The 15462-nt window shown below is 41.0% G+C and overlaps 1 pseudogene; it reads right to left on the reverse strand.

Moving 5' to 3' along the window:
- The window catches only part of LOC139142515 (hairy/enhancer-of-split related with YRPW motif protein 1-like), a 53123-nt pseudogene that overhangs the window by 9253 nt on the left and 28408 nt on the right, over positions 1-15462 (reverse strand).

Below are 15462 nucleotides of genomic sequence, written 5' to 3' on the forward strand. Positions count from 1 at the left end.
TTTGTCTCTCTCTCAAATTAGGGACCCTAGAAAAAGAGTCTTTTTGTCTGTCTATCTTTCCCCCTCTCTCCCTCTCTCCCCCTTCTCTCTCTCTCTCTCTCTCTCTCTCTCTCTCTCTCTCTCTCTCTCTCTCTCTCTCTCTCTCTCTCTCTCTCTCTCTCTCTCTCTCTCTCTCTCTCTCTCTCTCTCTCAAATTAGGGACCATAGAAAAAGAGCCCATGATAATCATACCACCTACCATTCTCCTTTTCGCTGTGGTTCCCGTTACAGTCCCCGTTCTTTATCGAGTCGCCGTGGTTCTGCACCAGCTTCAAATACTCTATGGTCATCTGCAGAAGATCAACTTTGTCGTTCTTGACGCCCTGGACGGACAGAGCGTAAGGAAGAAGTTCAATATCAAAACCATTGAACAATTTCAAAAAGTTGAATCACAACAAAAAAGCCATCATATATTGCATATATATAAATTGATCGCCAATTCTGCACAGCGCATGTACGCGTTACTCAGCAGTTGCTAGGCGCAAGCCGCACATCTGATCAAAACGGCGACGCGCATTTTCGCCAAATCGATGCCTCTTCTCTCATAGTCTAGTTTACGGGTAGTTTATTCAAAGGGGGCTCGCATCAAAGAGAAATCTTGCCTATAATTTCTTGTATTTCGTCAGAAATAAATATGATGCTAGTTTTAATTGGCTAGTTTTGAAAGCGACGGTAATGTAAAGACAGAGACGATGGGCGTGCAAGACTTATAAGCCTCCTCGTTCGCGAGGCAAGACTCGATAACGAACGAACACATCTGTTCGAGTCAGACTGTTGATTGGTTCACAACATTCAAGTATTCAAATCAAGTGGGGCTCGGCACAAAATTAAATATGTAACCTTCAATTTAATGTTATGATCAGAAATAAAAAAGTTGTTCGTGGCTAATAACCTATCTTGAAAATGACTAAAATAAGATGACACACTCAGGTTTGAGACACGGGGACACGTCAAATGTTTACCCCCTCGTTCACAAGACAAAACAGGCGTATGCATCTGCCCACGCACAGTGGCCCGCGGTAGCCAAAATTATTATCTCGTTAGCCAAGGGCTGACAATTTAGTATGTAGGTTTTGCGAACTTGGAACGTTCAAAATAAGTTAAAATATAACGCGAGTGGTATTGCAAAACAGATGTACATCCAAAGTGTTTCTTTAAAAAAAAGTTCGATGCCATTTAATCGATTACTTGAACCAGAAAAGACTTGCTTGTAAAGTGGAATTCATACAGTTTGCGCCACGGGGGGCCAAAGCCAAGTGTGGAACGGAGATATCGACCGACCGATACGCAGAGGGGGTTACCGGAGCACATGTCCCTTTCATTCCGATCGAGTGGGCGATCGATTTCTGTTGTCTAAACACGAAACGTGTTTTGCCCCATCTGTTCAAATTTGGTGGTCCCTAGAAGGATGACAGCGGTCGAAAAACGTCTGGAGGCTTTTCTCTCTACTAAATTATCTTCGGGGAGAATGCGACTCAATGATGAAAATAGCGTTTTAGAATATGTTGAGTTTCCGGCCCGCATTACTGTTAGCATGCAGACCATTTACAATCCTATGTTGCATAAGTCATGTGTCGGTAGTGACAGCGGTGTCGCACGGAAGACGCGTTAAAAATCATAAACGACAGACCTATATTTTTTTCTTGGCCGCCTGCAAATGTTAAAACAACCTCCCCGTGCAAGAATCAACGAAATATAGATTCTGGGACGCACAAACAAATTCTCTGAAAAGAGACACAATTCAAATATATCGAGTCGAAATTTTGATTCTCTCTAACCACGGTAATCGATGACAAACTTCTACGGTCTGGTAATCAGCTGACTACTATACAGTGTGAAATTCTCCTGCCATCTAACTTGTTGCTACATCTCTGCGACGATATGCTGGACTATCTCGTTTACTGCAGTTGGATATAGGGGCCCGCTTTCTTAATTTCGTCAACAATTTCTTTGATTTTTTTACAAGGAGCCCACATGTATAGGTCTACTCATAGACAGTCTATGTAGTGGTCTACTATAGTTATTTTTAAGTAGCCTCGCAGTGGTGATCTCATTAGCATATGAATACAGCGTGCGTCTAACCACCTGTTGGCTTATTATGTCTCACATGCAACACACACATATAAGCTTTCTGGTTTTGGAACCAAACTGCTTGATGCAAAATACAAATTATGTAGGCATAATGGCCAACGGTAACTTAAGCTCAAAGAAACTCCCGGGTGGAGATGCAAATATACGGAGAACATATTGAGCTGTTTTTCCAGCCCTTAAAATTGATTATAAGCACGGGTAGTATCAATCCTTTTGAATTTGCCATTTCCTGAACATACTGTCGAGTTCAGGGCCACTTTTAACACTTTAAGCTTGACTAATGATACGTTTGACATTAGGCACTTTGGTTTCTGTCGTCAATACCCGTTCGTCCTTTTCATCGCGGACAGAATCTACGCGTCTCCTGTTACAAAAGTTTATTTTTGTCGTAAACAGTAAACTTGTAAACTGACAAAACGACAAAGGGGTCGGGCAATCTGATTTTTACGATCCCATCAGGCATCATAAACGTACGCTATGCCGAAGAGTGGAATTGGACACTGAACGCGCTATCGGTTCGCGCGAAACTCGCGCCTCAAAATTTGACGATTATTGCTTGTCTGTGGCTGGCTATACCCGGGCAGTTTTAGAGTCTCTGATTTGCTTTAGCCAGGTCCGTTGAATTCACGTATTGCACTATTGCTTGTGAGATTTGCATAAATGAGATGAGAAAGGGAAAAACACCGTGCAGAAACAATGGGATTTTTCCACACATTTGCCGCGTCTCGCGACGGACCATCATCACTAAACCGACCATCATCACTAAACCCCTGTAAACGCCCGCCTTCGCTGCGCTGCGCAGCCATAACGCCAATTCTTTTCAGCATCTCGGCATGGCATTTGAATTGTCGTGCTCCTTGTCCCGTGTAATGACAAAAACAAACAGCACAGCGCGCTGATCGACCCGATTCTCAAAACATATCGATCAATGCCCGGATTTAATCGAGTCTGGACGCATTATGGAAGCGCCGTTAGAAAACAAGAAGAGATTTGACCGCTTTTCATCCGATGTGCGTCATAAGTTCTCTGCTCATGATCGCCTCGTCTCAACACCCGCGGGTACGAAGACCCCACGCTCTCAGCTCATGCTTTGAGAACTGAAGAGCTGGTGGCAACTTTTATTGCATCCGCCGCACGCACAGAAGCGTGTGCAACCAATAATAGCAGGCTCGTGACCCCAGTGAAATGCGTTCTATAGATAGCGTAGACAGGCCTGTCCAATATATCAAAGGCCCGAGATCGTGATCCTACCTGAGCTCTGCGAGCAGCTGGCACCATCGCTCGAAGCTCATCCAGACTTCGGTTGATCCTGTCTCGTCTCCGTTTTTCTATCACCCGGTGTGGGGTGGCCTGTTCCTGGGGGAGGGAGCACAGAAGGGATACGTCTGTATTTATTGATGTCGAGAAAGCTGGCTTTTATTGACACGACACGAGCGCGTCTGGTACCTCGGAGTCTTTTGGAATGCGTGGATAATAGCCTGTGTGCGTTCACCCATTTAGGCGCAGAAGCTGCTGGAGGAAGTGGACACAAAGGGCCACGGAGGGCTGCATAAAGGAGGCCCTGTGAATGTTGCGGCATGTAAAAAAAGTATAAAAACCAAGTTGTTGTTTAAAAATGTTCGCTGTACTCACCCCTGCCCTTCTCTTCCTCGTTGGCTTCATCCTACCGACCTCAATCTCGCCGTCAAAATGTGAACTATAAGAAAAACATATATGTATCAAATATTATTATTTTTTGATTTCGGAATTACTGTAGATTTGCAAACCTTTGGGGTGTTCGTGCGTATTTCGGCTTGGGTTATGACTGATTGAAAGCCTGCGAATTAAAGTTGTTCAAAAAGCCTGTTGATAGCGTGGAGAGTGTTTCATGAGCCGGTTGCTTTTCTCAGTCTAATAAGCGACTTATGCTATTCCGTGCCCATTTGCTGCGCGCATCGACAGTACCTATAGCTTTCTCCGTATTCACTGTTATCATCGCTGGAGTTCCCCTCCCACTTCGGTTCCATATTTTGGTGGCACCTATCCGGGAGCAGGCGTCAGGGCGTGAGGGGAGTTACAACGACGATAAAGCTTTTCTCCCTCTCCCGGTTTCTCTTTCTCACGTTGCCCCTGTATAGTGAAATTAAGCTCCTCTGGATAAACCGCAAGACATGCGCGCTCTCCAGCAACCCAGTTGCATCGATTGCCAGGGCAGGAGAAAGCGTTCTGTCATCCGGACTTTTCGGAGAGTCTCGCCTGACGATTCACCAATAGCTGTCCGACTTGCTGATGGCGTTGCTCCTCGCCAGCCAATAGGGTCGGGTGACAGGGGGGCTCAGCACGTGTTTCAGTGGATCCTCCTCCTTACGCGTCACGTGCGCCGTAACCCTATTCCATTGTGCGGGCGACCCAAAATGTACATAAATTTCCAAAGGCAGCAGGACCCCCTAGACTACTTTGAATGGGTCAGTGCTCCCACGACCGGCCGTACAAACAATTACAGCGCTCGAATCAAATGATGTCGACAGGCACCCTTCACGTTGAAAGTTCAGAAGTGATTCAAGTCTTGTAGCAAGTTGCCATTGTCGTAGACCTTTGGCGAAAGTGTGACTGCAAACGCATTTATATGCCACTTACTAGATCCACTCTATGTGTTTATATAACGGTGTTATCTTATTCGGATACATGTATAGCCAATGTCAACAAACTTAAGGAGCGTGTTATTCAATTTGAGACCGTGACTGGAGAAAACGGTTATTTCGAAACTTCCGACCGCATATGAAATCATTATGAACTTTTGTCATGTGTTGCGTCAGCTTTTATATTTGCGAGTTCTAAACTGCAAATAATGACCGGTTGGCATAATATAATGTTCATCAAATCCTTGTAGAGAATCTGAAACGTCGAGTAGGCTGCCAACATCAGCAAAAACTCTTTGCAATTTTGTGCAATGAGATGGGGGTGCGCGAGTGTGTGTTCTGACAGTGTCTGCATATCTGGGCCTAAGTTTATGATATTAAAAAGCATAACGTTTAAATGAAACTGCTCAAGGTAGGAAAGTCTTTTCCCCAGATATATGTTGTGATTTAACATACACGAAACTATCACTGTTGCAAACATATAGCCACCAAAGACAAAGTCTAGAGACAGAAATGAGGAAGGATACGTTCAGCGAGCGCAAGAAAAGCCTTTAATTAAGCTGCTTACGGAGTAAGCCTCAATTCAGCAATGCTATTGTTTCTATAATCGTGTGGATGCTGGGTTTCCTCAAAGAATGATGTCCACCCGACCGTTACATTGCACTATATAGGGCAAAATACAAGAACGTGAGCAGTGTTTGTATCTCGGCACTGCACATCAGCATACGTAGAAGAAGAGTGATCTTGGCCGGCAGACACACGCCATTCTCTCTGAGTTCACCTCCAGTCATAATTTGTCGCTTTGGTAACCGTTTCTTTCCTTAGTGTCCAAGGATGCATGGTGTAGAGAGAACACCTCCATTACGTCTTCCTTTGCAGTCTCTTGCCACACATAGTTAGAGTACCACTGCCGATTTAAATCTCGGGGTCAACATCATCAAATGCATGGGACGGGCTACTCATTTCAACGGTCGTGCCCTGGATAAAGCAATTGTTCAACTTGAGTGGTACTTACAAAGGATGCCTTTTCTCGTTGACGAAGGTCAGACTTCTAGGCACGGTTGACACTGAAAAACAAACCCGTGGAGTCGTTGGTCAACCCCAAATTTCCAGTGACCTTGGCAAATTATCGGTCGCTGATCTTATACGATGTGAAATATACGTGAACGAATACATTTGTTTCATAATTTTCCCGCCTTTTTTGCACTGACGCTGTCGTTCGGGTGTTATTTCCGGTTGAAAGTTATCTTTCTTCGTTTTAGGTACCCCGTTCCGGAGAAAACATAACAGAACATTTATTTCCTTATCCATGGCACGTTCACGCCGCATCTTAAATATTCCAAAGATAATCTATCAACGAAATATGGGTAACCGCATATTTTCCCCTTTCGTTTATAATCGCGTTTTCTCTACCCCTTTCCCGTTCAAAATGGCGGACCTATACTTCAGTTTTCTTGGAAGGAACGTGTCGTATAACAGTTGATTTCAGCTGTAAATTCTCATTTTCTCAGCCAAACTTTGCACTGAAAGTTTCATGACGAATATTCTGAAGACAGGGACGTCGAGGCTCGGTGCAACGCCGAGTTCCCTGCGTGACCTTCCAATCATCACCATATGTATTTGCATTCGTATCTCAATGCCGCCGTCCATCAAAACCGCCGGTTGGCAAGCTCTGTTATACAGCGTTTCACCATATTCCAGAAGTGGCATTTCTTTCTGAATTAAATTAAGGGTAAGTGAGAACGGGGCGTACCCCCTCAAACTTACACCTCGCTGACCTTCTCTTGTTTTGCAGATTTTCAAATTCCGAGAGGTCAATGGTGTGAACAAGGTGACGTAAATTTGGCGTCTCGTTGGCAGGTCAATGTCACGAGGGCGAACAGCATGCAAGCCTCAAAACGTAACTCAAGGGGCTCAAGATCTTGCCAAAATCTTGACTAGAAATCTATCGGATACGTGGGCAAGTCCGGATGTTGACTTCAAGATGATCATGAATTTTCAAGCCTCAACAAAATTCGAAAAATGCTGTGGTATACGGTCCTGTTGAGTTTTCACTAGTTTTGCAGTATAAACTCTACAGAGTGATACAAGTGTTCGGTTTTCGCAAACTGAATCAAAGAATCATACGGTGGAAACTTTATTTACTTCACATGGCTTTTAGATGATCAGAGTCTGCAAACTAGAAAAGTATCATAAAATTACCCGCATGCGCAAAACTTGCCCCGTTGTAAGTTTTTAATGTACACGTATAAAAAGTCCTGCGTAATGCCGCAAACTACTGTAGAGACGGATTCCGGCGACAAAGACTGTTTCCTACAGTGTAGGATTCCACTGTCCCTCCACAAACGTTTGTGGCGGGACCGTGATGATTCCAATCACAGCGTGAAAGAAAAAAATATGGAAAAGTAATGCCAGAAATCAGACCTATAAAACTTCTATTAGGGGAACACCATTTGATTTCTGGGGGGGGGTATGGAGGATTTTGAGAAAAAAAAATTGTCGCCAGGTGAGATAGAAGAAAAAAAAATTGATCCTGTCATGGCCTGAGAAAAAAAAATTGTCATAACAGACAGAAGTGAAAAAAAAATTGTCACAATGCAGTTGAAATGAGCAAAATTTGGAAACTTCATTCTCATGTATTCTTTGCTGGCATGCTTCCATGGGCACGTAAATGTTTATACCACAAGCAATTCTTATGTGTTTTTTTTTTCCAGCACTTATGATATAACCATTCACTACTCTCAGTGCACTCGTACACTCATGTTTTCCTTCCCTTTTCTGACCCAAGAAATCATATTTCAGGATTTCTGTTGCAATATCTCAATGGCATAGGCACTATCTAAAGGGGACTTTTTGACTTCTGTAAATTGTGAAAATTTTAAAACACAAGACAGGAGTCAATAAACTAGTGTTAAAATCAATATATTATTCTCTCAATATAAATATATTAGGAAGATGTACAAGTTGACAATGAAAAATTGAGGAACAACAAATATAATTAAAGCTGCAAGCAGCGTTGGCGGGGCCCAAGTGATTAACGTGGTGTCCAATTCTTGCACTGATGCTATTATGTGCAAAATTTTAGCTTGAAAACTGTTAAGTTCTTGTAAAGAAGAATTTTGAACATCATCTCATATTTGTCTGTTTCATGCAAAATACGATATGGGGACAAAACCATGTGACCGTTCCAATTGCCTTTCACAAACTTGAAAGAGCTCTCACTAAGAAGGACAAAAGTGGAATTTCACTTCCATCAGTGTTTTGGTTCTGGAGAAGAAGATTTTTAGAGATAAATTGCGATTTTCGCGAAATCAAATATGGCGTCTTAAATTGAGCACGATTACCTACCAAAAATTTGTTTCAAAAGTACAAGACATATATGAATTAGATGCTACTCAAAATTGACAATACTGGAAGGTTAAAATATTCCATCAAATGAATGTATTCATCTCTGAAATTTAGGCCGTAATAATTGCAAATTTGGTTAAAAAATAAATAATTCCATTTAGTCATATATTTTTTCATTTCATCTTTACTGTTCAAAGTTTTACTTTTGTATAATTTTATGACAAGACTGTGAAAATTTAGAAAATCAAGCATGGTGACCCCATCTTTTGTCTTTAATATTTGATTATTCTCATATGCCAGAATTCAAAAATTTCCATGTGTTCTTCTTTGTGGTGCTGTGTGGCCTGATCTTGTTTAGGTAATGTTTCACTCTCATGAGCGTCATTTGACACAAACTCTTCTTCAACTACCAGTATATCAGAGTCAGAGCTATGTCTGTCACTGCTCACGTATGCAGTAACAGTGACACTACAGTAGCAGGGCGGTATCTGATAGTGACAGTTGCCAATAGGCAGTAGCTGTATTAACTTGATAATTTTGACAATATTTTTGTTCAGTTTATTATACAACTGTGTTCTTGTTCTACTCTCAACAGCATGTTGAACTGTCCAGTATTCAGCTTGCTAGCACAGCCTGCGCTGTGTATGTGTACCATGCATCAGTGCTGACAACTGACTGTCAGTCTGGACTCTAATTAAACTATCACCTAATACATATTTATATATACAGGCTTTGTCGACAAACTGAACATTGTGTGTGTTGAGCTGCTGTAGGGAGACCGCAAGAAACTGTAGTTGATATATTGGATAGAGATTGCAAAAATCATCAACGGTTGCAGCTTCTGCCCTGTTACTAGGCTCAAGTTTGATGTTTTTACGACAATCACACATGTTTAGATTTTTTCAAGATAAAGTCATGGAATGTGACAAAATGGTTGTAGATTCTGTTAAATTATTACTAACATTACAACATTTGAATGACATAAAGATGGTATTCATTTTTCATTAAATTACCTACAAAAAACTGGAATCGGAAAATGTAAAACATATAAAGGACCAATTAATTTTCAAGTGCCCCCCATACAGGTAGAGCAAAATTTTCAAGCTCCATGAATTTGGCAAGCGATGCTCGGACAGCGCACAGCGTATCGATGACACTTGGGTCAGGGGTCATGACCAAAACGTCAGTTCGTATTCACGGCCAGCTTGAATCATGCCACGGATCACGGAAATCACGGATCATAAATCCAAATGTTCATGTCTATCAAACAGAACCCTAAATATAAAACACATAATGTTTTGATATGGAATAACATCTTTTTGTTTCACTGACGATCAAGTTAAATGCTCAAATATCGCGACAAGACTTGCGCATTTGCACGACATGAAGTGCGGAAGTACGTCGACTCGGCAGATGAGCGAGCGCCTTCTCTGATAACCTGATTACGATATCACGTCACAGTACACTGAAAATCTTGCGAATTCATCATTAAGGAAGCCAATTCACACAAGTTTCTAAAGTCAGTAGGGATATTTGCTTGTTCGCAGCAATATACCACCTACATTCGCCGTTCAGGAGTGCCTTACTTGCTCTTCGTTGTAAAAAAAGCCGTATGCTTTTGACGTGACCTAACTTTGCAAATTCACATAGACTTTCCGCAATAGTTGTTGGAGATTTTGTTCAATATATCACGCGTGGTGGAAACCGCAATTATCCATAATCACACAGGCACCTACAGCCAAACACGGATTTCCAAACTTATCCGTAACTTGAACAGCCTCTTCGAAAAAGTTCAGTGACTCCAACCCGTTTGGTGGGTCAGCGATCACATCGGAATGATCGACACCCGTTGCACTGATACACTCAGTGTGACAGTTTTTGGACAGGGTTAGTGAATTTCGCCCAAAGTCGTTTCGTAATGACCAGCAATACGAAATCTTATTACCATACCTTTCGAAACTTTATTGTGGTTATCCTCAAACTCAGTTGACACGACGGGAGTGGTATTTCGGGGTCAAAGTTGCCAAAGTTTTGACCCCATGTTGAAGGCGTAATAATCGGACTGCAATCCCAGAAATCGGACGTCGTGTTTGGAATGTGATTAGGAGCTAAGTATTGATAATTTGAAACTTCAAACCACCGATTTTTAATTTCGATGTGTTTAGAAAACTGTATATAAGAATATTTCATGATAATTAGTTATGTTTAATCCATGGACGACTCAACTATATTTCGACGTGTATAGCGCTTAGATATTGGATACGGGCTGTCTGTGTGTGTGTGTTGCTTTCGGCACCTTGTATTGTATGGTGTGGCTAACTTCGCTAAGTTTGTTCAGTGAGTATTACTTATAATTGTTTCCATTGCATATTTTGTTTATATTAGAATCGCACAGGCATTATTTAATAAAAATAGCGAGTATATTTCATCGTATGGAATTATTACCTGTCAAGTTTTTTACGTGGTAAGTCACTTACTACGTTTACACATGTTAAATATTGTCTGTCCGAAAACTTGTAGCCTACACTTCTTACGTTCACTAAATGTACTTTTTTTCTCGAAACAATTGCGCAGTTCTCGTTAAAACTACATGCAATCGTAGCGAACAATGGAAAGAATATTTTCAAAATCATTATTCTCCCCCACATTCAAAATTCAATGTAAATCAGGACTTTTGTCAAAATTTCAGTTACTTTGACCTGACGGCAGTATGTTGACAGTATCACTGACGCGGTGTCAGACGACAATTTGTGACCGCCGCTCAGCGCCCTCAATGGCTTCTACCAAAAAAACCTATCGAAAACGGGACAACAGTGTCACCTGACTTAATATGAGTGTCACATGACTTGTAAAACGCTATCGATACGGAGCGAAGTGAGTGTAACTAACAGCATGTCACTAAATGTCCGAAAACTGAGGTCGTCCGAAAACTGTCACACTGAGTGTACGTTTGTCATCAAGAAGTTTTCTTATGATTTCGTGTTTCCTTGGCTGCCGCCTTTGTAAAACTTGTTATGTTGTCGACAACTCTGGTGCATGCGTTCTCGCACTGGTCTATCAACCGGCTGTTAGGGGAAGGACACGGCGACATGCACTTTTATTGATATCCGATAGTTAGGGGAGAACCATTTGATTTTTTTTGGGGGGGGGGGTATGGAGGAAATGGGTATGGGAGCAAATTTTTTTTTCCTGTCACAGTGACAGCAATTTTTTTTTTCTACTGTCAGAGCTGCATCAATTTTTTTTTTCAAATGGAGTAGCAATGCAATTTTTTTTTCTTTGTCATCAAGTTTGTGATGCGTTGTATATAAGGGAGCCGTCATTATTTACGGCCTGAAACTCAGAAATTTCAAGTGACACCACCACCCCCCCCTGTCAACCATGATGAATTTGAGTAACTCCCCTTCTCTAACTCTGAAATTTGACTGATCCCCCCCACTTAGAAAAGTTAAATACAAATACATGTATTTGTAAAATTTACAAAATACAGCAATTTAACAGTAAAGACCTTTGAAATCCTGATGTACTCTGCTAGACTATCATCAGTTATCTCATGATGGTTCAAAAAAGGTGAACCCATCAAAATGAAATTGCAAGTCACAATAAAATAAAGATATAAAAGCTCACGCAGTATCTAACCATATAGTATATTGTTTAATTTGGATGGGTATTATGACAAGGTTTTCACTAGGATATCTGACCGGGCAGAATTTGAAAGTACAGGGGAGAACACGTGAGAGGCTTAGGGGGAAAGTGTCACAGGGGCTTTCCCTATCTTGCATGGAAAGTTTAAGATATTGATGTGTGCAATGGTGCAGTCTGGTGCGATCTGAGAGGTGTTTTTTAATTTTTTTACTAAGTGAAACTGTTAGAACACCCCAAGGGGGAGAGCAACGAGAGGGGGTTTCCCCCTCTCGTATTGGAAATTTTGGGAAATTGATGTGTTTAATGGTGCAATCTGAGAGGAGTTTCAGGTTATTTTGCATTTGGTAAAACTGTTTGAAAATGACATTGAACACTGCAATATTTTTTTACATTTTATGCATGATCAGTGTTTGTGTCACAATATTCAACAACCAAACATGACAATACAATTTGTGAAAAACAGTTCTGTTTGCCAGAGACTGAAGATAAATAAATATACAGGAACGGAAAATTTGTGACCTTCTTGTGTCATTTCTCCAGCTGCCAGCTTCTAATGAAAAGCATGAATATGGTATGTTTCACTGTCAAAATGGTCATTGAACTGAGGTAAATGAAAACATGTTTCTGTGATAATAAAGGATGAATTCACAACAGTTCAGTTTTGTCCTAGATCCTGTGAAAATTTTGAGAAATTGATGTGCGCCACGGTGCAGTGTAGTGAATCCGATAGGTATTTTAAATTTGTCTTTTACCAGTAACACTGTTAGAAGAGCCAAGGGGGGGGGAGAGCACGAGAGGGGGTGCCCCCCTCTCGCATTGAAAATTTTGAGAAATGGATGTGTGCAATGGTGCAATCTGAGATGTGTTTCAATTTATTTCGCCAAATAAATTGAGTAACCCGTCCCCATTCTTCCTCTCCACATTTGGAGTAACGCCCCCTGAAGTTTTCAATTTTTTTAGTGACCCTCTCCCTTGTATTTCATTACATTTGTTGTTCCTCAATTTTTCATTGTCAACTTGTACATCTTCCTAATATATTTATATTGAGAGAATACTATATTGATTTTAACACTAGTTTTATTGACTCCTGTCTTGTGTTTTTAAATTTTCACAATTTACAGAAGTCAAAAGTCCCCTTTAGATAGTGCCTATGCCATTGAGATATTGCAACAGAAATCCTGAAATATGATTTCTTGGGTCAGTAAAGGGAAGGAAAACATTGAGTGCACTGAGGTGTAAGTAGACCTATGTAGTGCATGCTTATATCATAAGTGCTGGGAAAAAACATAAGAATTGCTTGTGGTAAAAACATTTGCGCCGCCTATGGGGCGCGCGCAAAAGAATACATGAGAATAGGGTTTCCAAATTTTGCTAATTTCTGGTGCATTGTGACAATTTTTTTTTTCACTTCTGTCTGTTATGACAATTTTTTTTTTCTCAGGCCATGGCAGGATCAATTTTTTTTTCTTCTATCTCACCTGGCGACCATTTTTTTTTCTCAAAATTCCTCCATAACCCCCCCCCAGAAATCAAATGGTGGTCCCTTACGGCTAATAGACTATACAATATCGAAGATAGATTGGCTCGCTAGATCTATTAGGTGGTGAAAACAGATTCTAGTATCGTCTAGTGTCGATATTAGAGTCCCCAAATCACCGATAAATATCTGGCAAATATTGGCGATTTCACAAACCTTGCGTGCCGAGGCACAGGGCAAGTCATTCTAGTGTCGTCTACTATCGATATAGAGTCCCCAATTGCCTATAACCATGGAGTAAATATCGGCGATTTCACAGATCTGGCGTACCGAAGCACAGGGCAAGTCATTCTACTATCGTCTAGTATCGATATTAGAGTCCCCAAATCGCCGATAAATATCGGGTAAATATCACAGATTTCACAGATCCGTCGTACCGAGGCACAGGGCAAGTAATTCTAGTATCGTCTAGTATCAATATTAGAGTCCCCAAATCGCTGATAAATATCGGATATATTTCGGCAATTTCACAGGCCGGGCGTGCAATGGCAGAAAGAAATTACAGTGAAATACAATCAAGCTACAGAACTTCATAAAACAAGGTGTTGTTTTAACCGATGTGTATCAGCGATTTTTACGACATAAACACACTGGGCTTGATGTGGTCTTGTTTACATCTTTAATCAGCTACATGCTCTCAGTTACATAACGCACAAGGGCCACTCCATGCATGTCTGATAGATAATCATAAACAAAACACCACACCTTGCAATGTCATGTATCTTTCTTTTTATTCGTGATGGATAAGTGAGCATGCATTCAGACACCTACATATAAAATTACCCGAATAGCTTAATTTATGATCCTTGACACTCACATATCAGCTGTGCGTAGACCCCAGTAATTGTGCCCTGGCGGGACCTTGTCCCACTCTTATTCAGTCAATCACACCAGTCGGCCACCCCTTAAAGCTAGTGGCACACTCCTCTAAGTACTTCCGTGGCGGTATACTTGACAACGTCACCTGGCGTACAAAAGCTGGCCGTCAAAGTTGCCTTACACAAGGGGCCGAGATTAGGGTTCGTGTGACTGCTAGCTGACTTTGACAGCGGGCATTGCAGTCTGTTGTGCCGTCTTTAACTTTCAAGTGTACAATATAACATACATCACTGATCGATCTTCTGACTGACGAGGTTTTAAACTGCTGCCTTATGAACATTGAGGCGACTTAACCGATCCAAATGCCTCTCGCAAACTTGAAAGTGCTCGTACTAAGAAAGACATAAGTAAAATGTCAGTTGAATCTGTGTGTTGGTTTTGAGAAGAAGATTTGTTAATGATTAAATTGCGATTTTCGCTATATCCAATACGGCGAACAAACTTCTGACTGACCCAAACGCCTTTCGGAAATTAAAAAGACTACCACTAGGTATTATGAGTGTACAATTTTAGTTCAATCTGTGTATTGGTTCTGGAGGAGAATGTTTTTTAAAGATTAAATTACAAGTTTGCAAAACCATATACGGCAGCCAAACCATGTGACCGATCCAAACGCCTTTCGCAAACTTGAAAGAGATCACACTTTAGATGATATACATAACATTTCAATTGAATCTGTGTGTTGTTCTGGAGTAGACGATTTTTAAGAGTAAGTTACGATTTTTGCAAAATTCAGTATGGCGGCAAAACCAGGTGACCTATCCAAATGCCTTTCACAAACTTCAAAGAGATAGCACTATAGATGATGCATGTACAATTTCTGTCGATTCGGTGTGTTTGTTCTACAGAAGAAGATTTTTAAAGATGAAATTACGATTTTCGCAAAATCCAATATGGCGGCCAAACCGAGTGACCGATCCAAACGCCTTTCGCAAACTTGAAAGAGATCACACTTTAGATGATAGATGTAAAATTTTAGTTCAATCGGTAAATCGGTTCTGGAGAAGAAGATTTTTAAAGATTAAATTGTGATTTCACAAAATCCAATATGGCGGCCAAACCACGTGACCGATCGAAATGTTTTTTTTGCAAACTTGAAAGAGATCACTGTAAAGATGACATGAGTAAAATTTGAGCTCAATCGGTGTTTTGGTTCTGGAGAAGAATATTTTTAAAGATTAAATAACAATTTTTTGCAAAATCCAATATGGTGGTCAAACCACGTGACCGATCCAAACGCCTTTTGCAAACTTGAAAGAGATCACACTTTAGATGATAGATGTAAAATTTTAGTTCAATCGGTGA

Source organism: Ptychodera flava, chromosome 10, assembly GCF_041260155.1.
Source record: "Ptychodera flava strain L36383 chromosome 10, AS_Pfla_20210202, whole genome shotgun sequence".
In the NCBI taxonomy this organism is placed as follows: Eukaryota; Metazoa; Hemichordata; class Enteropneusta; family Ptychoderidae; genus Ptychodera; species Ptychodera flava.